General features: G+C 50.0%; 2 protein-coding genes across 2 annotated transcripts in view; one reads left to right on the top strand and one right to left on the bottom strand.

The window, feature by feature from the left end:
* The window catches only part of dbndd1 (dysbindin domain containing 1), a 79,028-nt gene extending 55,546 nt beyond the window's left edge, over positions 1 to 23,482 (bottom strand). The window contains exons 1-2 of the mRNA XM_038806467.1: positions 23,350 to 23,482; positions 22,119 to 22,158 (exon numbers count right to left, since the gene is read on the bottom strand). The gene's annotated coding sequence lies outside the window, so the exon portion shown is untranslated. The remainder of the gene's footprint in view (positions 1 to 22,118; positions 22,159 to 23,349) is intronic.
* Positions 3,957 to 23,713, top strand: part of gas8 (growth arrest-specific 8) — a 59,007-nt gene continuing 39,250 nt past the window's right edge. Inside the window, exon 1 of the mRNA XM_038806463.1 lies at positions 3,957 to 3,976. The gene's annotated coding sequence lies outside the window, so the exon portion shown is untranslated. The remainder of the gene's footprint in view (positions 3,977 to 23,713) is intronic.

Raw genomic sequence — 23,713 nt, 5'->3', positions numbered from 1 at the left:
TTCACCACCCTATGGGTGAAGAAGTTACTCCTCAACACAGTCCCAAATCTGCTCCCCCTTATTTTGAGGCTATGCCCCCTAATTTAAGAAGGGTAGCAGGGTTAATCCAGGGAATTATAGACCTGTGAGCTTGACAGCAGTGATAGGCAAACTGTTGGAGAAGATACTGAGGGATAGGATCTATTCACATTTGGAAGAAAATAGACATCAGTGATAGGCAGCATGGTTTTGCGCAGGGAAGGTCATGTTTTACAAATCTAATAGAATTCTTTGAGGAAGTGACAAAGTTAATTGATGAGGGACGGGCTGTAGATGTCATGTACATGGACTTCAGTAAGGCGTTTGATAAAGTTTCCCATGGCAGGTTGATGGAAAAAGTGAAGTCATATGGGGTTCAGGGTGCACCAGCTATATGGATAAAGAACTGGCTGGGCAACAGGAGACAGAGAGTAGTGGTGGAAGGGAGTGTCTCAAAATGGAGAAAGGTGACTAGTGGTGTTCCACAGGGATCCATGCTGGATTTGTGATATACATAAATGATCTGGACGAAGGTACAGGTGGTCTGATTAGCAAGTTTGCAGATGATACTAAGATTGGTGGAGTTGCAGATAGCGAGGAGGACTGTCAGAGAATACAGCAAAATATAGATGGATTGGAGAGTTGGGCAGAGAAATGGCAGATGGAGTTCAATCCAGGCAAATGCGAGGTGATGCATTTTGGAAGATCTAATTCAATAGCGGACTATACGGTCAATGGAAGAGTCCTGGGGAAAATTGATGTACAGAGAGATCTGGGAGTTCAGGTCCATTGTACCCTGAAGGTGGCAACGCAGGTCGATAGAGTGGCATCAAGAAGGCATACAGCATGCTTGCCTTCATCGGACGGGGTATTGAGTACAAGAGTTGGCAGGTCATGTTACAGTTGTATAGGACTTTGGTTAGGCCACATTTGGAATACTGCGGGCAGTTCTGGTCGCCACATTACCAGAAGGATGTGGATGCTTTAGAGAGAGTGCAGAGGAGATTCACCAGGATGTTGCCTGGTATGGAGGGTGCTAGCTATGAAGAAAGGTTGAGTAGATTAGGATTGTTTTCGTTGGAAAGACGGAGGTTGAGGGGGGACCTGATTGATGTCCACAAAATTATGAGAGGTATGGACAGGGTGGATAGCAACAAGCTTTTTCCAAGAGTGGGGGTGTCAATTACAAGGGGTCACGATTTCAAGGTGAGAGGGGGAAAGTTTAAGGGAGATGTGCGTGGAAAGCTTTTTACGCAGATGGTGGTGGGTGCCTGAAACACTTTGCCAGCGGAGGTGGTAGAGGCTGGCACGATAGCATTATGTTTCTATAAGATCCCCCTCATTCTTCTAAATTCCAATGCGTATAGTCCCAGTCTACTTAGTCTCTCCTCATAAGCCAATCCTCTCAACTCCGGAATCAACCTCATGAATCTCCTCTGCACATCCTCCAGTGGCAGTACATCCTTTCTCAAGTAAGGAGACCAAAACTGTACACAGTACTCCAGGTACAACATAACCTCCCTGCTTTTAAACTCCATCCCTCTCGCAATGCAAGATAGAATTCCATTTGCCTTCTTAATTACTTCCTCACCTGCAAACCAACTTTTTACAATTCATGCACAAGGACACCCAGGTCCCTCTGCACAGCAGCAGGCTGCAATCTTTTTACCATTTAAATGTTATTCCTACAAAAATGGATGATCTCATATTTATCAACATTGAACTCCATCTGCCAGACCCTTGCCCACTCACTTAAACTATCTACATCCCTCTGCAGACTTTCATTCTCCTCTGCACACTTGGCTCTACCACTGATCCTAGTCTCACTAGTGAACTTTGACGCATTACACTTGGTCCCCAACTCGAGATCATTTATGTAAATTGTAAACAATTAGTACATACATAGAACATACAGTGCAGAAGGAGGCCAGTCGGCCAATCGAGTCTGCACCAACCCACTTAAGCCCTCACTTCCACCCTATTCCCATAACCCAATAAGCTCTCCTAAATTTGCTGGTCCCAAAGGTCAATTTATCATGGCCAATCCACCTAACCTGCACATCTTTGGACTGTGGGAGGAAACGGAGCACCCGGAGGAAACCCACGCAGATACAGGGAGAATGTGCAGACTCCGCACAGACAGTGACCCAGCGGGGAATCGAACCTGGGACCCTGGAGCTGTGAAGCCACAGTGCTAGCCACTTGTCCTGCCCATGGGCACCAACACTGATTCTTGAAGCACACCACTAGTCACTGATAGCCAAACAAAGAAACACCCATTTATTCCCGCTCTTTGCTTTCCGGCAGTTAACCAATCCTCTACCAATGCTAATACATTACCCGTAGCACCATGTGCCTTGATCTTATGCAGCAGCCTTTTGTTTGACACCTTGTCAAATGCTTTTGGAAATCCAGGTACACCACATCCATTGGTTCCCCGTTGTCCACCGCGCTCATAATGTCCTCAAAGCATTCCACTAAATTAATCAAACATGACCTGCCTTTCATGAACCCATGCTGCGTCTGCCCAATGGGACAATTTCTATTCAGATGTCTCACTATTTCCTCCTAAATGATAGGTTCAAGCATTTTCCCCACTACAGAAGTTAAGCCAACCAGTGTTCCAAGTCACCCTTCTGGAGTTTTAATAATTAATCCTTGTATCAGCAGAGTTATTAATACTCATCGACACACATTTGAGATAAATGAAGAAAAAAAACAATATGATCACAGGTGGTAATTATTTCAGTCTTTTTCGTAGCAGGCCTGTAGTTTCTTTGATGAATTAATGCTTTGGCTGGAGTAGAGGATCCTCAGTAAACTGCAAGGCTCTTTGTAGTTGAATTGCCATGAAGTTTGCTCTCAGGTGAACTTGAAGATGGAATAATGCTTTGTCAAAGCATTGACGAAGAGTCATCCAGACTCAACGTTAGCTCCATTCTCTCTCCACAGAAGCTGTCAGACCCACTGAGTTTTTCCAGCATTTTCTGTTTTTGTTTCATAGTCCAGCATCTGCAGTAATTTGCTTTCATATTATTGAAGTTGGAATAGATTGGGGGGGGGGGGGGGGGGGGGGGGGGGGGGAAGGGGGGGGGGGGGGGGTTGTTTTGCAATTAGTTTGATGGCTTTTCAGACAGTGCTTCTGATCTGCACAGCTATTTTTTTAAAAACAGGTAGAAAATATGGCTGCCTTAATCATGTGACCAATTATGAACTCAAAGTCCTTCTTGCAAAAAGATAGCAGGTTGTTTTCACATCACGTGCCTTTTCCACAATTTTGCAGCCACAGCCATAATTGAATGATCCCATTTAAGTTAAATTACCCTTTTGTAGACCTTGCAGATAAGGCATTGAGTTTTGTTTTTATAACCAAGGGTGAAGTAGAAAGAGTGAGTCAGCTGGTGTGTGATAGTCTTGTTCTGTTGATAGCTATTTCTTAACAAAGGAACTTGTGAATTTCACAGCTGGCAGTAATTGTCCACATTTTAATTCAGTATATACTTGAATTTCAGGTCTTCCCGTCTTCCTAAATCCATGATATGTTTGGTGCTAACTATCTGTAAAGCTGTTCTGTCCATTTTTAAAATATGGTTGTAAAACGTGTAAATCGTCATGCCTGTAATGGGTGTTGCAATGAATTGTGGGTATCGAGCGAGTTGCAGGATTTTAGCCAAGTCACAATGAAAGTGCTGCAATATATTTCCAGGCCAGACTGTGTGTAATTTGAATATGTTGGTGTTCCCATACGCTGATGCTCTCGTCCTTCTTGCAGATAAAAATTGGAAGAGTTGTTGAAAAAGCATGGAGAGTTGCTGCCGTGAATCTTGCACTCTGCAACCTCTGCACTGTTGGTGGAGGAAGTAATGTTTATCTGGCAGGTGGAGTGCTGATCAAGCAAACTGCTTCCTCCTGGATGATGTTGGGTTTCTTAAGCATTGATGAAGCTGGATTCATCCAGGCAAGTGGACAGTATTCAATCATAATTCTGACTTGTGGTTTGTGGATGGTGGAATGACTTTGGGGGGGTCATGCGGTGAATGACTCGCTGCAGAATACACAGCCTCTGATGTGCTCTCTTAGCATAGTGAGCGGGATTCTCTCAGTCCGGGGCCGGGCCGGAGAATCCCCGCGACAGGCGCGAATCGCGCCACGCCGCCGGGACGCGATTCTCCACAGACCGGAGAATCGGCGCAATTGCCGCCGGAGGGGTTGGCGCGGTGCCGGTCGGGGCCGCTATAAGGGCCCCCCCCCCTCCCCCCGCCAATTCCCGGCCCAGGATGGGCCGAGCGGCTGTCGTAAAAAAAACAAGTCTCGCCGGCGCCATTCACACCTGCTCTCAGCCGGCGGGACCTCGGGGTGTTGAAGGTCCGGGGGCGGCCTGTGGTGGCCGGGGGGTCCAACCCCAGGGGGAACCTCCGATGTGGCCTAGCCCGCGATCAGGGCCCACAGATTGACGGGCCGTCCTCTCTGGCTGGCGGCCTCCTTTTTTCCGCACCGGCCCCTGTAGACCTGCGCCATGTTGCTTTGGGGCCGGCGTGTTGAAGGGAGCCACTGCGCATACGTGCGTTGGCACCAGTGCCATTGCGCATGCGCGAACCCCACAGCGTCCAGCTGGGAACATTTTCATAAATCTTCTCGGTACCTTCTCCAGTGCAATCACATACTCCTTGTTTTGCGGTGGATAGAATATATTGTAGCCTAACTAAATAGCTTTTGTACAGCTCCGGCATAATCTACCTGCTCCTATATTCTACACCTTAGCTAATAAAGAAAAGTGCCCCTTAGATTTTCTGAACCACCTTATCTTCCTGTCCTGCTACCTTCAGGGATCTATGATAATGTTCTCCAAGATCCCTCTGTTTGCTGCATTTCTCAGTACCCTATCATGTATTGTGTATTCCTTTGTCTTGTTTGTCCTCCCTCAATGCATTACATCATAGCTGTGGATTGAATTCCATTTGCCATTTTTCTGTGCACCTGACCAGCCCATTGATATCTTCTTGCAGTTTACAGCTTTTTAAAATCACTATCAACCATATCATCAATTTTTGTATCATCTGCATACTTTTTATAAAATATTTTTATTCAAGGTATCTAACAAAAAAACCCAGAATATCAGAAGAACACATCGACCCAGTAAACACCCACAATCCTCCAACTCCCCTGACACCAACACCCCGCCATGTCCCGCATTCCTTATATTAACTCCCTAACCACCCCCCCCCCACCCCCACCCCCGCAAAAAGACCCCTCCCCTTCCCCTTGCTGATCCCTCAATTCTCCTTGAAAAATCGGTGAACGGTTTCCACCTCCAGGCGAGCGTCTACCGACCCTGCAGAGCGAACTTAACCTTCTCCAATCTCAGGAATTCTGTCAGTTCGCTCCCCCACACCCCTTCCTTCGGTGGCTCCGGATCCCGGCCACCCAACAAAATCCATCTCCGAATTATCAGTGAAGCAAAGGCCAATACATCGGTCTCTCTCCCCCCGCCCCCGCCCCCAACCCCTGGACTCCCGGTTCTTCTGACACACCAAATATCACCTCTGGACACGGAATCACCCCCACACCCAGCACCTCGGACATCACATCTGAGAACCCCTGCCAGAACCCCTTCAGTCTTGGACACACCCAGAACATGTGAATGTGATTCGCGGGCTCCCTCGCGCACCGCCCACACCTATCCTCCACCCCTGCAACGAACCTGGTCATCCTCGCCACCGTCATGTGCACCCTACGCACCACTTTAAACTGGATGAGGCTTAACCTCACACACAACGAGGACGCATCCACCCTCCGCAAGGCCTCTGCCCACGTCCCGGCCACCACCTCCCCTCCCAGCTCCTCCTCCCATGTGCGCTTAATATCCTCCACCGTAGCGCCCTCCCTATCCATCAGTTCCTTATAAATATCTGACATCTTCCCCTCCCCTGTTTCATCCTCCGATAACAGCTTGTCTCGCAACACCGGAGGTGGCAGCTCCGGGAAGCACAGCACCTCTCTCCTCACGAAAACCAGAACCTGCAGGTACCTAAATCCATTCCCCTTGGGCAACTCATACAATTCCTCCAACTCCTCCAGCCCCGCAAATTTGCCCCTGTAAACAAATCTCTGAAATACTCAATCCCCACTTGCCGCCTCCCCCGGAACCTCGCGTCCAGCCCTGCCGACACAAACCTGTGGTTGTTGCAGATCTGCACCTACAACATATCCTCCCAGCCTAAAGTGCTGCCTTCCCTGCCCCCAAACCTTTTAACACAACCACTTGGCTTATGGAGTACCTGGCTGGCGAGAACAACAAAGGCACCAACAACAATGCCCTCAAACCTATTCTCCTACACAACACCGCCTCCACCCGTCCCCAGACCAATCTCACCTCCACAGCCAATTTCCTCATCTTCATAATATTTGCTGGCCAATAATGATTTATTAAACTCGGTAACGCCAGCAACCCTTCCCCTTCCCCCCGTCCCACCCCTCGCCCCCGTTCCAGAAAGGTCCTCCGCACCCATGGGCCCAATGGGTGTGTTAAAGGTTTGGGGGCAGGGAAGGCAGCACTTAGGCTGGGAGGATATGTTGTGGGTGCCATGGGGCCTTCCATGCCCACACAAACCCTGAGATCAGCCCATTGACTTTCCTAAAAAAGACTTTGGGACAAAGGCAGGGAGGTTCTGAAACACAAACAGAAACTTAGGCAGCACCGTCCATTTCACTGTCTGCACCCGCCCAGCCAGCGATAGCAGCAAAACATCCCACCTCTTAAAATCCTCCTTCATCCCCTCCACCAATCGAGCCAAGTTCAATCTAAGCAGGTGGGCCCAGTCCCAACCTAGGTAAATGAAGCTCGTCCCCACCACCCTATACGGGAACTCCCCTAATCTCCTTTCCTGTCCTCTATCATTGATCGGGAACACCTCACTCTTTCCCATATTCAATGTATACCCCAAAACTGGCCAAATTCCTCCAATACCTTCATAATCTCCCCAAATGCAGCCTATTGGGTCTGAAATATATAATAACAAGTCATCCGCATATGTGGAAACCCTATGCTTAACACTCCCCACCGACCCCCACCCGAATCGATCCCTCAATGCCCTAAGCGCCATTGCCAACGGCTCTATCGCCAAGGCGAAAAGCATCAGGGAGAGTGGGCAACCCTGCTTCGTCCCACGCTGTAGCCTAAAGTACCCCACACGGTTCATCCGCACACTCACCTCAGGTGCCTTGTACAGCAGCTGGCCGCAATCCACAAACCCCCGGCCGAACCCAAACCACCCCAGCACCTCAAACAAATATACTCACTCCACCCAATCAAAAGCCTTTTCCGTGTCCATCACCACCACCACCTCCACCTCCTGCCCCCCCTGAGGGTTTCATAATCACGTTAGGTAACCTCTGCACATTCGTCGACACCTGCTTTCCCTTCACCAAACCCATCTGGCCTTCCCTAACACTCTCGGCACACAGTCCTCAATCCGTGATGCAAGCACCTTCGTCAACACTTGGCATTGACATTCAATAATGATATTGGGCCATACGACCCACACTGCTCCGGCTCCTTATCCTTCTTTAAAATCAGGGAGGTGGAAGCCTGCGACAATGTGGGGGGAGGGGGGAGGCCCCCTTCTGCCTCACCTCATTATACGTCCTCGCCAGCAGTGGTCCAGCTCCACTCCTGACCTTTTATAAAACTCAACTGGGAACCGGTCTGGCCCCAGGGCCTTCCCTGCCTACCTCGCCCCCATACCATCCATCACCTCCCTCAACACAATTGGGACCCTCAGGCCCTGAAACCACTCCTTTTTTAAAAAAAACATTTGATTCAAACTTGCATCAAAGCAGTTACAGCAAATAAACACCCCAGGAAACATTCTTCCCAACAATCAGCAATACAGTTTGTACAGATTTTCCTCCTTTTTCAACCCACTCGCCCCCCTCCCCTCCGCTCCCCCTACCCCTCCCCTCCGCCCCCTCCCCCTTCGCTCCCTCCCTGCCTACCCCCCATCCCCCCTTCCCCCTCCTTCCTCCCCCCATCATCCCCACCTCTCCCCCTCCCCCCCACCTCTTCCCCTCTGCCCCCTCCCCACCTCTCCCCCTCTCCCCCTCCCCACCTCTCCCCCTCCCCCCTCCCCCTCTCCCCCCTCCCCACCTCTCCCCCTCCCCCCCACCTCTCCCCCCTCCCCACCTCTCCCCCCTGTGATGCTCAGTGGGAAGCTGCACGTGGTCAGAAACCCCAATAGCCGAATACCCCAAGTTGTCCACCCCCGCCAGCAGTGCCTTGTCCATCACAAAAAATCAATCCGTGAATACACTCAGTGCACATGGAAGAAGTTTGAAAACTCCTTCACCCTCAGTCTCCCAAACCTCCACACATCAACACCCTCCACACCCTCCATGAACCCTCTCAGCTCCCCCGTCACTGCTGACACCCTCGACGACTTGGGACTCGACCGGTCCAAACCCGGGTCCAGGACCATATTGAAATCACACCCCATAATCAACCTGTGCATGCTCAGAATCCACGTCATCCTGATTCGGGGCATAAACATCTACCAGGACCACCGGCATACCCTCTAGCTTCCCACTGAGCATGACATATCTGCCCCCCCACCCCCCCTGGATCGGCTATAATGCTCCCTAACTCAAACACCACCCTCTTGTTAACCAACACTGCCACCCCCCCCCCCCCCCCCCCCCCCCCTGTCTTCATAACCAGTCCCGAGTGAAACACCTGCCCCACCCATCCCTCCCCCAATCTTGGCTGATCCCACAACTTCAGGTGTGCCTCCTGTAAAAACACCACATCCTCCTTCAGACTCCTCAGATGCCTGAATGCATGTGACTGTTTAACCGGCCCATTCAGCCCTCTCACATTCTACGTGACCAGCCTGGTCACGGTGCTCTCCCCGGCACCCTCCCCTGCTGATCAGCAATACCCCTTTTTGAGACAGCCCCTGGCCTGCATCACACACTCCTCCGGACCTGCCCTCGGACCTGTCCACCGCCATCTCTCCCTTCCCAACTTTGCCACATCAGCCACACCCATGTCAGCAATCCACCCCCCGCCCCTCCCCACCCCCTTAAACAAAAAGCTAACATCATTCTCCCCACCATGCCTGCCTCCTGATAACCCCCAACTTAACTCCCATTAACTAGCCCAGCTAGCATGGTGGCCCTCGCCCAAGGCGTGTGACTCCCTCTCACCCCTCCGGCCCACACACCCCATCATACCACCCCACCACCGAAAAACAAAGAAAAACAAAAGGCACACTCACCATCGCCACTCCCCTGTCGAAACCCACCCAAACTAACCACCCCATACACTATACAATGAACACAAAGCTCCTCTCCCATGTCCTCAGACTCCTCCCAGCCCATGGTTCCTCATAAAGTCCATTGTCTCTGAGAATGTGAAGCAAGGGTTAATAGCTAGAACAAGCCAGAATTAATGGGACACATTAGTGGAAAGTTACAAATAAGGGAGTTGTTATTGAATTTGTGAGCCGACTGTAAGCCGAATAGCCTCGAGAAACAAGGAAGATGGCCGGATGATGGAATATGAAATGTGGGAGCCGTTGATACTGTGGCTAAACACCTGCTGTTTTTGCTAAAACTGCTATATACTCATGTGCCAATAGATAACCTCAAAGTCTGTAAAATCATGTATCGAAACTATGGCAAAAACAAGTTAATCATGTATTGGATCTATGGTTAAAAACAAGCTATGCTTTGTAATGGGGGCAAGCTCAAGTGAATGCAAGGGACAGCCCTCTTAAAAAATATATAAAGAAAGGATGTTTTGAGCAATATTTTGGCACTCTCAGAGGTGGACCTTTAGAATACCTAGAGGGCTGCCCCGATCGCAATAAAGAATATTCTAAAGTACGAACGTGTTCGAGAGTACTTTCTTCCGGACTGAGAGACAAGTGAATTAGAGATGCATTCACATCTCCCCTGGGGAGTCAAAATAAAACTCCTGTTTCTGATGTGTCTCCCATAATGGGGCAGGATATAAAACCCCAACCTTCACACCCTTCTCTCTCAGCCTCTTCTGGCTGTTCAAAACCATCCCCAACTCCGTCTCCAACGAGGCCATCCACTCCTGAAAAAATGAAATGAAAATAGCTTGTTGTCACGAGTAGGCTTCAATGAAGTTACTGTGTAAAGTCCCTAGTCGCCACATTCCGCCGCCTATTCGGGGAGGCTGGCACGGGAATTGAACCATGCTGCTGGCCTGCTTGTTCTGCTTTAAAAGCCAGTGATTTAGCCCAGTGTGCTAAACCAGCTCCTCATGCTCCCCCACCGCCTCCTCCGCCTTCTGAATCGCCAGGCCCCAAGCCTCCGGCCTCTGCTCCACTCTCTCAATCACAGCTCTGTGCAGCTCCACTATGTTAGCCAGATCTTCCAAAGCCTCTTTTCTCTGCTGCTGGAATTTTCTGCTCCTTCGACCACTGGGCGGGCAGCCCCCTTACCCTCCACCATCTTCACCTGTGGCACAGCACAAAAACCTTCCTGCTCCAACTGCCCTCTCTTTCTCGTGGCACTTCTCGTCCTCTGATCCATACACCAGGCTCACCAGAGGACTACTACCTTCCCTGGGTTTCGCACACTTTTGCCCTAATAAAAAACATGGGTGGGGAAGGACCAACAAAATCCAGCTTGAGCGCGAGCCACTGTGGTAGTCACCACTGTTGTATAATATCACATACGAGATGTAATATGGTAAGGCTCCTGTACTACAGGTATGGGGGTAGATCCCCTGCCTGTTGGCTCCGCCCAGTAGGCGGAGTATAAACGTGTGTGCTCACCGAGCTGCAGCCATTCCGGCAGCAGCTGCAGGAGGCTACACATCTCTGCTTAATAAAGCCTCGATTACACTCTACTCTCGTCTCGTCGTAATTGATAATGCATCAATTTATTAAGCAGAGATTTTACAACAATGGACCTCCGCATCAAGCCAGATTGCCTGCAGCTGCACCCTCAAGCAGACAACACCATGTCGGCCTTCGCCCACTGGCTAGCTTGCTTTGAAGCCGACATCCGAAACTCCAGATCCTGTATACACGGCTGAGCTCCGATATCTTTCCCCTCATCCGGGACACGCCCACCTACGCTGAGGTCATGACGCATCTGAAAGAGAACTACACCCAGCAGACCAACTAACTCTATGCCAGGCACCTCCTGTCCACTCGGCATCAACTCCCCGGTGAGTCTGTGGAAGATTTCTGCCGTGCCCTGCACGCCCTGGCGAGGGACTGCGATTGCCAGGCCGTTTCGGCCGTTGAACATTCCGAACTCCTAATAAAGGACACTTTCGTTACGGGCATAGGGTCGGCGTACATCCGCCAGCGCCTCCTAGAAGGGGCTACCCTCGACCTCGCGGCGACCAAGAAACTCACAATCTCACTAATGGTCGCCTCCCGTAATGTACAAGCGTACGCCCCCGACCGCACGGCGCCCCCCCTCCTGGACATCATGGACCCCACCAGCGAACACCCCATCGTGGACCCCACCAGCGAACACCCCATCATGGACCCCACCAGCGAACACCCCATCGTGGACCCCACCAGCGAACACCCCATCATGGACCCCACCAGCGACCACCCCCAGCCAACCCCAAGCCTGCGCCGCGCGGTAGCCAGCCAACCCCAGGGGACCCAAGTGCTACTTCTGCGGACAGACAAAGCACCCCCGGCAGCGCTGCCCGGTGTGGAGCGCGCTCTGCAAGGCCTACGGGAAGAAAGGACATTTCACTGCTGTGTGCCAGGCCCGCTCGATCACCGCTGCAACCAGGCCCACTGTTCCTGCACCCTCCACCTGCGACCCGTGTGCGCCGCCATTTTGGCCCCCGGATGGTGAGGGTGGCGGTGCGGAGATCCGGTACAACAAGAAGTGCGTGTTCAGCACCAACTGCTTAGCTATCATCGGCTATGTGGTGCAAAATGGAGTTCTGGGGCCCGACCCCGATCACACGCGCCCCCTCATGGAACTCCCCCTCCCCCACTGCCCAACGCCCTCAATCGATGCTTGGGGTTCTTCTCATACGACGCCCAGTGGGTCCCTAACTATGCGGACAAGGCCCACCCACTCATTCACTCCACCGCTTTCCCCCGACGGCCAAGGCTCACCAGGCCTTCAACCGTATCAAGGCCAACATCGCCAAGGCCCGATGCACGCGATCGACGAGACGCTCCCCTTCCAAGTCAAGAGCGATACATCAGACGTAACTCTGGCCGCCACCCTCAACCAGGCAGGCAGGCCCATAGCATTCTTTTCACGCACCCTCCATGATTTCGAAATTCGGCACTCCTCTGTTGAGAAGGAGGCCCAAGCCATCGTGGAAGTTGTGTGCAGCATTGCAGGCATTACCTGGCCGGCAGGAGATTCTCTCTCCTCACTGACCAACGGTCGGTTGCCTTCATGTTTAATAACACACAGCGGGGCAAGATCAAAAATGATAAAATCTTCAGGTGGAGGATCGAGCTCTCCACCTACAATTACGAGATTTTGTATCGCCCCGGTAAGCTCAACGAGCCCCTGATGCCCTATCCCGAGGTACATGTGCCAGCGCACAAGTGGACCGACTCCGGACCCTACACAACGCTCTCTATCACCCAGGGGTCACCCAGTTCTTTCACTTCATCAAGGCCTGCAACCTGCCCTACTCCATTGAGGAGGTCAGGGCTATCACCAGAGACTGCCAGGTCTGCGCGGAGTGAATGGAGGAGGAGTTTAAAAGGTGGGATATGTTACCGCTGTCGCTGGCGGGTAGGGTGCAGTCCATCAAAATGACGGTGCTCCCGAGGTTTTTGCTCCTGTTGCAGTGCCTCCCCATTCTTATCCCGAAGGCCTTTTTTAGGAGGGTCAACAGGAGCATCACAGGGTTTGTATGGGCACACGGGACCCCAAGGGTGAGAAGGGTGTTTTTAGAGCGGGGCGTAAGTGGGTAATGGACGGGGAGGGGGCAGCATGGAAGAGGATGGAGATGACGTCCTGTGTGAGTACGAGCCTGGAGGCGCTGGTAACGGTGCCGTTGCTGCTCCCTCCAACGAGGTATACTACGAGCCCGGTGGTGGTGGCTACCCTGAAAATTTGGGGGCAATGGAGACGGCATGGGGGGGGGGCTCGATGGAGTCCCCGATACGGGGGAACCACCGGTTTGTCCCGGGAGCGTCGATGGGGGGTTTCTCAGCTGGCACAGGGCAGGTATTAGGAGGTTGAGGGACCTGTTTGTAGATGGGAGGTTTGCGAGCCTGGGTGAGTTGGAGGGGAAGTTTGGGCTCCCCCGGGGAACATGTTCAGGTACATGCAGGTTAGGGCGTTTGCCAGGCGGCAGGTGGCGGGTTCCCTATGTTGCCCCCGCGGGGGGTTCGGAACAGGATGCTCTTGGGGGTGTGGGTTGGAGGAGGGAAGATTTCGGACGTGTACCATGTTATGCAGGAGGTGGATGAGGCCTCAGTGGAGGAGCTGAAGGGTAAATGGGAAAAGGAGCTGGGTGAGGAGATTGAGGAGGGGACGTGGGCGGATGCCCTGGAAAGGGTGAACTCCTCCTCTTCTTGTGCGAGGCTTAGCCTCATACAGTTCAAAGTGCTGCACAGGGCCCACATGACTGGGACGAGGTTGAGCAGGTTCTTTGGGGGCGAGGATAGGTGTACTAGGTGCTCGAGGAGCCCAGCGAACCATGCCCATATGTTCTGGGCATGCCCAGCGTTGGGGGACTTTTGGCAGGGGGTAGCAAGCACGGTGTCAAGGGTGGTAGGATCCAGGGTTGAGCCAGGCTGGGGACTCGCGATATTTGGGGTAGTAGCAGAGCCGGGAGTGCACAAGGCGAAAGAGGCCGGTGTTCTGGCCTTTGCGTCCATAGTAGCCCGGCGTAGGATTTTGCTTCAGTGGAAGGATGCGAGGCCCCCCAGCGTGGAGGCCTGGATCAATGACATGGCGGGTTTCATCAAGTTGGAGAGGGTGAAATTTGCCCTGAGAGGGTCGGTGCAAGGGTTCTTTAGGCGGTGGCAGCCTTTCCTGGACTTCCTGGTGGAACGGTAGGGAATTAGGCCGGCAGCAGCAGCAACCCGGGGGTGTGGGGGGGGGGGGGGGGGGGGGGGGGGTGGTTTGGTTCGGTGGGAGGGAGAATTGTGTACATGGGTTGGTTGGATGTGGCGGGTGTTATCTCTTTCCTTTTTGTTGTTTTCTTTTTTTTTGTTTTTGTAGTTGCTGGGGCGGGGGTTGGTTGTTGTTCTTTGGTTTTTACTATGGTTGTTTGGTTAATATTGTTTTGTTGTTTATATTTTGTGAAAATCTTAATAAAAATTATTTTTTTAAAAAAGGTCTGCGCGGAGTGCAAACCGCACTTCTACCGGCCAGACCGCTAGCATCTAGTGAAGGCCTCCCCCCCCCCCTTTGAAAGCCTCAGTGTCGATTTTAAAGGGCCCCTCCCCTCCACCGACCGAAACACGTACTTCCTGAACATGGTCGATGAATACTCCAGATTCCCCTTTGCCATCCCATGCCCTGATATGACGTCTGCCACGGTCATTAAAGCCCTCAACCACCATTTTCGCCCCATTCGGTTTCCCCGCCTACATCTACAGCAACCGGGGATCCTCCTTTATGAGTGAGCTGTGTCAGTACATGCTCAGCAAGGGCATCGCCTCGAGCAGGACGACCAGCTACAACCCCCGGGAAAACGGGCAGGTGGAGCGGGAGAATAGGACGGTCTGGAAGACCGTCCAGCTGGCCCTATGGTCCAAAAGTCTCCCGGTCTCCTGCTGGCAGGAGGTCCTCCCCGACGCACTTCACTCTATCCAATCGCTACTTTGCACTGCGAATAATGCAAACCCCGTGAACGTCTTTTTGCCTTCCCCAGGAAGTCCAGCTCCGGGGTTTCACTCCCAACGTAGCTGGCAGCTCCAGTTCCCGTTCTCCTCTGCAAGCGCGTGTGGCTCCACAAGGCGGACCCGTTGGTCGGGAGGGTACAGCTGCCCCATGCAAACCCGCAGTATGCCTTTGTGGTGTACCCCGACGGCCTCCACGACACAGTCTCCCTCAGGGACCTGGCACCAGCTGGTTCCCCACCCAACCCTCTGCCCTGGCACCACCCTTCCTCCCCCCAGCGCATCTAACCACAGCCCCCGCTCCAGGACGATCCGTCCTCCCCTTGGTCCCACCCGGGGATGAAGATGAGATCTATATGCTCCCGGAGTCACCGGCGACCGTGCCGTCACCTGCATTGCCACCAGGACTGCGAAGGATCAAGGCAGCCGATCGGCTGAATTTGTGAACTTTCCCCAAAATGTTAAACTTAAAATGCATGTAAATAGTTTTCCACCATCCCCGCTGGACTCTTTTTTAACAGGGGGTGAATGTGGTAGTCACCACTGTTGTATATATCACATACGAGATGTAATACGGTAAAGCTCCTGTACTACAGGTAGGGGGAAAGATCCCTGCCTGCTGGCTCCACCCCGTCGGCGGAGTATAAATGTGTGTGCTCACCAAGTTGCAGCCATTTTGGCAGCAGCTGCAGGAGGCTACACATCTCTGCTTAATAAAGCCTCGATTACACTCTTCTCTCGTCTCGTCGTAATTGATACTGCATCAGCCACCAAATGTGCGACCACTCACTGCATGGCAGCATAATTCTTAATCATGCTCCCTACATTTAAGTCTACATCATTGCTGTAAACAATGAAAAGCATGGGAGGTAGTACTGCGCTCTGTGGAACCCTACAGGAAATAGTCTGGCTTGTTGACTGGAAGGTGTGGTTCTGATTGATTGTCAGATTCCCTTCAACATTTAATTTAGCAAACGTGATTACATGAATTCATGGTTAGAAAAATCTGTCTCTTGAAGTACCAAACCATACTGACTCCAGTGTTATATTTAATGCTATTTTTTGTGGCATGCATCACTTGCTGGTCATTTATTTTTGTTCTGCCCTACAATGCTTCTTGGTTTGAATCTTTGGACAGAAGCATATTTCCCACCTAACTATTTCCAAACACGAGGTGGTATTTTCACCTTAGTTGCAGAGATAGATGAATCATTATAGCAGTGCCTTAGCACAGACTAAGCTGTTACCAATAGTAACAACACCATCCAGAATGTGGCAGACTGCAAATCTGTCAGAGTCAAGGACACTATTTGTGAAGAATTTGCCCAGTGTGGTTACTGTTGTCAGACTTTGTGTGAAGATTTAAATGCTTCAGAAATGAAAATGTCTGTGAGAAAGTGGCAAAGAGTTATTTTTGCTATCAGCTAGTCACAGGCGAAGGATGCGACTAAGCCCTAAGGCACTATTTGATTTTTTTTTTCCAAATTGCCCAATAGCCAGAGTTCAATTTCAAGCGAGTGTGAGGGAGTTAAAAACAAAAGGACAAAATCATTTACCAGAACAGGAAAGTGAACACTTGAAATAAAAATGTATCCAAAGTGAGGAGGTGTAGTAATTATATTTAAGCAACATTGTGCACCCAATGCTGTGAAGTAGGAGGACATCTAATTGTTGCAGTGATTTTCCACCACCTGTTTGACAAATTCCTGTGTGAAGGGCAAAGTAAAGTGACAGGAACAGTCTCTCACGCCAGCAGAGGTGTAACAGCAGCCTTACTGTTGCGGTGATGGCTGATTATATCTCTATGGTAACATTAGATTGGGGAAGCATTTGGAAATACTCAAAAGACTAAGCTGCAATCAGCAGTATTGTGCTTATTTATTTTAAAATTCTGCTATATTACCATTGGGAAGACTTTGCTTTGTTTTGGTTTATAAAAGCAAGAGCAATATTACATGCCAAGCAATATTTATTATTATTTATTTACAATCTGCTTAATAGTCATAATTAGTGAAACCTGGGCGACACGGTGGTACAGTGGTTAGCACTGCTGCCTCACGGTGCTGAGAATCCGGGTTCGATCCTGGCCCCGGCTCACTGTCCGTGTCGAGTTTGCAAATTCTCCCCATGTCTGCGTGGGTCTCGCCCCCACAACCCAAAGACGTGCAGGGTAGGTAGCTTGGCCACACTAAATTGCCCCTTAATTGGGGAAAAAACCCTCATTAATCCATGTGCCAAATTATTCAATATAATTTTTGCAGAACCAGCAGCACACAGTTCTTGGTGATAATTGAAATGGCATTGAGATTGATCATCTCAAATATCACATATTATAATTGGTGTGCAAGATATAGTTGTTCCTCTTGAGGTCAGGGTCCACATCATTTACCAACCATTAGTTTTCAATGTGTGCCCTGAATTTGTTGTGTTGACTGCCAAATCCAAATTCCTGATTTGCACCTCGCCTACGCCAACTCTGCGCTACGTGCACTGATCTGTCAAATTGAAATCTATGATGTGAAGGATACCCACAGTTTATGCTTAAGAATATAGTACTTTGGGGGCAGCATGGTGGCGCAGTGGTTAGCATTGCTGGCTCAGGGTGTCGAGGCCCCGGGGTCGATTCCAGCCCCGGGTCACTGTCCTTGTAGAGTTTGCACATTCTCCCCATGTCTGCGTGGGTTTCACCCCCACAACACAAAAAGATGCGCAGAGTAGATGGTTTGGCCACGCTAAATTGCCCCTTAATTGGAAAAAAATAATTGGGTACTCTAAATTTATATTAAAAAATATATAGTACTTTGCACGTCCAACCTATCTGTGGCAAGTTATATTGGAAGATATTGTGTGTGTTTCTTTGGCTGTGACATTGATTTATTTGTTTTGTATTTTGTGATCTGGAGGTATATTTTAATCCAGAACCAATAAATAACTCTGGGTTAACTAATTAGACAGGGTATGCAAATTACAACCTAATTAAGGTTAAAAATGTTTGCAGATACTATGAATCAGAGGGTAGCTTTCTGCTGCAGATTAAGATGTTATAGATGTGCATGTGTATGTTTATGTATAGACAAATTTATTTCTGGCATAAATGTTCTGTAGAAATATAAAATGTACAAAAGTCCTATTGATACAGCTAAAACTCTTAATGATTTAGACATCAATGTAATGCATTGAGAATAACTCAGCCATTAGCACTGGACACACTGCCTCTTTTGTACCTAAAATATCCATATCACTTGTGTTTAGCATTGGAGTCAAACCTGACTCGATGGTATTGCTCTTGTCTTTGAGAAAGAAGGTTCCAGGCCCCCACGACTTAAGTGCAAATTCTAGTTGGCACGTCAGTGCAATGGTAAAGGTGTGGTGCTTTTCAAATGCAATGATAACCCTCTAATGTCTGCCCCTCTGGTGGGACTAATTGAATAGCTCTTTCAAAGAACCAGCACAGACTTAATGGGCCAAACAGCCTCCTTTTGCACTGTATGATTCTATGATAATTCTTTTATTTAAAAAAAATATTTGGGCTATTCTGAGGATATTTATAAAGAATCATAGAATCGCTACAGTGCAGAAGGAGGCCATTTGGCCCATCAAGTCTGCAACGATCCTCTGAAAGAGCACCCTACGTAGGCCCACACCCCCACCCTATCCCCATAACCCAGTAACCCCACCTAACCTTTTGGACACTAAGGGGTAATTTAGCATGGCCAATTCACCTACCCTGCACGCCTTTGGGCTGTATAGGGGGCTGGTTTAGCTCACCAGGCTAAATCACTGGCTTTTAAAGCAGACCAAGCAGGCCAGCAGCACGGTTCAATTCCCGTACCAGCCTCCCCGGACAGGCGCCGGAATGTGGCGACTAGGGGCTTTTCACAGTAACTTCATTGAAGCCTACTTGTGACAATAAGCGATTTTCATTTTCATATAAAGCTCTATAAATGTGTTCCCCTTGCAGGAAATGTTAAATTAAAAGCAGTTAAAATCAAAACTAAAGTTACAGTTAATGAAGTCTATGAGATTTACATGTTCCATGCAAATATTAAATAAATGGGTTAACTATCTCGGCTCAAGAGGTGATTGTGATCACATCAGGGCAGAATAGCCCAAATAATTTTATTTTACTTGCAGAGTAATATCTGATTATTTACATGATGGCATCATTTTGCAGCTGTAAAAAATATTATCACTCAGACCCATCACAGACTAGATTTGGAATCAGAAAGGCTCATGTTGATCCTCCTGTTCTGAATTGAATCTTCTTTCAAGCAGTTGTCCCTTTTTCAATCTGAGTGATGGACAGACACATTTAATAGCACACACATTATAATGCATATGAGCTCTTTGTTACATCATAAAAATAGTTTAGATTCTTAAATTAACTCAGGAATGCTTGAAAAGATTCTATAAATTATAACAGGATTTAGTAGAGGCTTTAATTAGAAATCTGGTTTGAGTGAAACCTTTGTTGCCTCCACATCGGATACATATTCCAGCTGCTCCAGATTCAGAATTTGCATGCTGACGATTTAAACTGTCTGCTGGCACTGGCAGCTGATACCCCAGGTCTGCTCAGAAAAGAAAGGAAACATTGCAGTTTCCTCTTCCCACAGTGTACATCCTTAAAGAGGTGGAGTTTTGTCATTTCTCCAGCTCCCTAATCTTGGCTAGATCATCAGAAGACAGAGTAAAGTAGGTATTTAAACATTCCTGCTGAGAAAATCAGAGGGCAGATCACCTCACGTCGCTCTGAATAGTCACTGATGGTTACAGTCATCTGCGTATCCATTCAGTGGAGAAATAATGCATGACCCAGGGAAATCTAAGCATGAAATGGAAACAATCAAAAGGCTACATTCTGCACGATCAGTCATATGAATGCTGTTCTTCACAGTTTTAAAGACATTCAGGTTTTTTGCAGTAGAGATTAATACCAGTAATGTTCTGTTTTATGCTTGCAGGACTGATTTTACATTCTGGCCCAAGGGTGCACTTCTGTGATTGGCATGAGTACATAAATCCAGTATCGTCTGTTCGATAGTGGGCAGCACGGTAGCACAGTGGGTAGCACTGCTGCTTCACAGGTCCAGGTTCGATTTCTGGCTTGGGTCACTGTCTGTGTGGAGTGTGCACGTTCTCCCCATGTCGGCGTGGGTTTCCTCTGGATGCTCCGGTTTCCTCCCACAAGTCCCAAAAGATGTGCTGTTGGGTAAGTTGGACATTCTGTACCCGAACAGGCACTGGAATGTGGCGACTAGGGGCTTTTCACAGTAACATCATTGCAGTGTTAATGTAAGCCTACTTGTGACAATCAAATGTTAACATTTTTACAGTTAACACATAAGACCATAAGACATAGGAGCAGAGTTAGGCCACTCAGCCCATCGAGTCTGCTCCGCCATTCAATCAGGGCTGATATTTTCTCATCCCCATTCTCCTGCCTTCTCCCCATAACCCCTGATCCCTTTATAACATATAACATTACAAAACAAAATAAACCCAACATCAACCCTAAACCGCCCCCAACAACCTTCACCACCCCCAAGAAGTTAATGGTAACCAGCTCTCCGAGATGTAGTATGAACAAACCCCATCTTTTATGGAACCTCTCACTCACTCCTCTTAAAGCGAATTTCACCTTTTCTAAGTACAAGAGCGCCATTAAATCCATCACCTGCACCGAGGCACAGGGTGGAGAAGCTGACCTCCACCCCAACAGAACCATTCTGCAAGGGATCTACGAGGCGAAGCTAAAACATCTGCCCTCACTCCTGTCTGCAACTCCGGCAAGTCCAACACCCCAAATATGGCCCCCAAGGGACTGGGCTCCAAGTCCACGTGCAAGATTGCCGACATGGTGCTGAAGATCGACTTCCAAAATTTCTCCAACATCGGGCAGGACCAGAACATATGTACTTGATTGGCTGGGCCATTCCCACACTGCTTACCAATGTCCTTCATCCCCTCAAACAGCCAGCTCATCCTCGACTGTGTCAGGTAAACTCTGTGTAGCACCATTAGTTGTATCAACCTCAGCCTTGCACACCAGGTCGAAGCATTCACCCTCCGCAGTTCTTCACACCAGAATCCCTCCTCCAGTGTCATCCCCAGCTGCTCCTCCTATTTAGCCTTCCCCCGCTCCAGAGATGCCTTATCCTCCTCCAAAATCCTCCCATAGGCCTCCACTGCAAACCGCTTTTCCAAAATCAAGTCCTTCATCTCCATCACCCCTTGCTCCTCCAATCCTGAGTGTAACACCTGACTCACCCAGCCCTTCCGAAACTTGGTCCTTCACCCTCCGGTGGATCTGTTGCAGCAGCACCACGTCGGCTTTCAAGCTCTTCAACAGCGAGGAAATTCTCGCTTACTTCACCAGTCCTCCAGTCCTCGCATGTTCCACATCACCACCCGAACCGGGAGTCTCTCATCCCCCTTCTCTTATCAGTCATAGCCACTACTCCTAGCCCCATCCAGCAGGGGGAGACCCAGCCCTGTCCCTAATCACCGTCAACCCCCTTCCCCTCCCACTTCCCAGAAACCTCCAGCCGCTTCACCTTGAAACCAGTATTGTCCCCATCCCCACAACTCCCAGGCCCATTGTAACCTGCCCTTATTTTCCAATGAACGCAACCCCTCCCCCCCACCTGGCTTCCGTTAGAATCATAGAATTTACAGTGCAGAAGTAGGCCATTCAGCCCATCGTCTGCACCAGCCCTTGGAAAGGGCACCCTACTTAAGTACCCTACTTGACAAGAGAGTTGAGGGTTATAGGAGTAGACAAGGAAATCGAGTTGAATCAAACAGATCAGCCATGATCTCACCAAATAGCAGAACAAGCTTGAGGGGCTGAATGACCTACTCATGTTCTTAATTGTTATTTATTTTCTTGTGATATGCTGATGCACTTTTGGTAAAAGCAAAGAAGGCATGTGTCAACTCCATTCATTAGCCTGTTCTAAGGCCTATTCGAGGCGAACAGCGGCTAGGAAGACGGGTGGGGGAGGGGTGGAAGGCAAGGGAAGGCACACACAAGAGAAGGGGGCAGAAGGGAAAGGGGAGGGAAGGGAACCTGAGGGAAGCACAAAACAAAGCATGGGGCCAAAGGGATGGGCCATGCAACAATAAAAAGTAAAAGCCCCAGCAGAAAGAAGCGGAGCACAATACAGGGTGCCCAGGGCAGACAGCAATACTAAGAGGAGAACTAAACTACAAAAGAGGGGAGGAGAGTGGAGGGAGTGAAATGGGACGTTGTGTAAAAAAGACACAAACCTGTTTGTAAATACCAGATACACATGAGCTGTTTGTTACTCTGTAAAAATTGGAAAACACCAATAAAAATATATACTTTTAAACGTATAACTGAATTACAGACTGAAATAAGACGCAGCCCTTTCTAGCAGATTGAAAGGCTTCTATGGTGTAAACATTAAGGGCTGGTAACTTTGACGGACACCACTGCGACCCCCTCCCGTCAGATCCAGGGAGAACCTTGTGCAAATTGTCATTGTGCAAATTATAGATGGTTGTGGTGTATTTTGGATGAGAGGCTTTGAGACTATGATAAATAAAATAAATAACCTTTATTGCCACATTACATTAACACTGCAATGAAGTTACTGTGAAAAGCCCCTAGTCGCCACATTCCGGCACCTGTTTGGGTACACAGGTTAGGGGACGGTTTAATGACCACGCTCTGCCCGAAAAGTAGCTTGACAAGGCGCAGCACGGCTGATAAAAGCCAGGAGACCCCGCTCCCAAGATCTACACGGCTCGCAACACCTCACAAAATCTTTTTTTTAAAACATTATTGGAATTTTTTACAGAAAATATAACAACAAACAATGAAATGCAACAAAATAACTCCATAACTGTAACACCCCCCAAACCGTATCAAACCTCACAAAATCTAAAGGGTTCTCACAAGGCGTGGCGATGTGAATCCTGTCAGTTTTTAGCAAATCTGCATATTAATGCAAGACGTCCAGATTCCAGAGTTACCCGAGGCGTGGGATCAATCTCTTTCGCCTCGGAGACCTCGGGCGATCACCATTCAGTACAGGTCTCCACAAACTGGGACCAGATGGGACGGCTCTCATGGGAGTCTCCCAGGCGATCGGAGGCTCCCATGTGCATGCCTTTTGAGCAGAGTGGCACTCTGGCACTGCTGGTGCCACATGGGCACCCAGGCACTGGCACCCAGGTAATGCCATGTGGGTGCCAGCCTGTCACTGCCAAGGTGTGCCAAGTGGCACTGCCAGGTTGCCCCTGCCATGGTGCCAAACTGGCATTTTTTGCATGGGTGTGATTGGGCCGGAGGTGCCCTGGTTGGCGGGTATGGGGGGGGGGGGGGGGGGGAAGGGGGCGGCTGGGCATCCTCCCATAGAGTGTTGGGGTTCGGGAATGTCAGATTGGGGAGGGTCAGGGGTGGTACTACACTGAGGAGTTCCGGCGAGTGGAGCTTCCCGCTATACGAAACGTGACTCCCTTTGAAGCCCCTTACCAAACGTGAATCGTGTTTCATAGCCTGGTGTTTGTTTCTGGGCGAACACGTGGCTAAATGCGCTTGCTTTGGGATTTGTTACCATTTAATACTTTGAGAGCCCCTCCCCGGGGGCCGCTGAGTGCCGCGCGCGCCCCGGGGCAAAGACGTCAGGCTTAGGCCCCTCCCCCCGGGGGCCGCTGAGTGCCGCGCGCGCCCCGGGGCAAAGACGTCAGGCTCAGGCCCCTCCTCCCGAGGGCCGCTGAGTGCCGCGCGCACCCCGGGGCAAAGACGTCAGGCTCAGGCCCCTCCCTCCCCCCCCCCGAGGACAGCTGAGTGCCGCGCGCGCCCCGGGGCAAAGACGTCAGGCTCAGGCCCGTCTCTG

This window comes from Scyliorhinus canicula, chromosome 9 (assembly GCF_902713615.1).
Source record: "Scyliorhinus canicula chromosome 9, sScyCan1.1, whole genome shotgun sequence".
NCBI classification, from domain to species: domain Eukaryota; kingdom Metazoa; phylum Chordata; class Chondrichthyes; order Carcharhiniformes; family Scyliorhinidae; genus Scyliorhinus; species Scyliorhinus canicula.
The sequence above is the reverse complement of the archived record's forward strand: the minus strand, read 5'-3'. Positions and strand labels throughout refer to the sequence as shown.